A 476-nucleotide genomic window follows, 5' to 3' on the forward strand; every position below is an offset into this window, starting at 1 on the left:
TAAGAGAGACATTGTAAAAGAAACCATTTTCTCAGAAGCTATAATTACTGGAGTTAGAAGCATAGAATGAACAATATTAGGACCAAAGAATATTATACAGAGGTAGTCAACCAGTGAGTTCGCAAAAACCAATGAACCCAGTACGTCACGAGGTCACTTCCTTTGGCCCTCAGGGTCCATGGCTTGCTATCCTGAGGAGGGCCTCAGAATTGGATTTTCGTCCATATCACAGGGCCACTGATCAACCCAGGGTCTGCGTATGCTGACGCCAGCAGAATTCCTCCTTCAGTATTGATCATATGCTACCTCTTGAAATGGTTGAACATTAACCATTTCCTTTTGGTACAGTGACTCAATGTATTGCTTCCATCTTCTCTTGATGCTTTCTGCGTCATGGAATAATTTGCCCAGAGAATCTTTCAATAAAGAGAGTCGAGGATTGAATTTTTTTCTTCAGTGCCCTCAGCTTGAGAAAT

Source organism: Chrysochloris asiatica, unplaced genomic scaffold (assembly GCF_000296735.1).
Source record: "Chrysochloris asiatica unplaced genomic scaffold, ChrAsi1.0 scaffold00180, whole genome shotgun sequence".
Lineage (NCBI taxonomy): Eukaryota > Metazoa > Chordata > Mammalia > Afrosoricida > Chrysochloridae > Chrysochloris > Chrysochloris asiatica.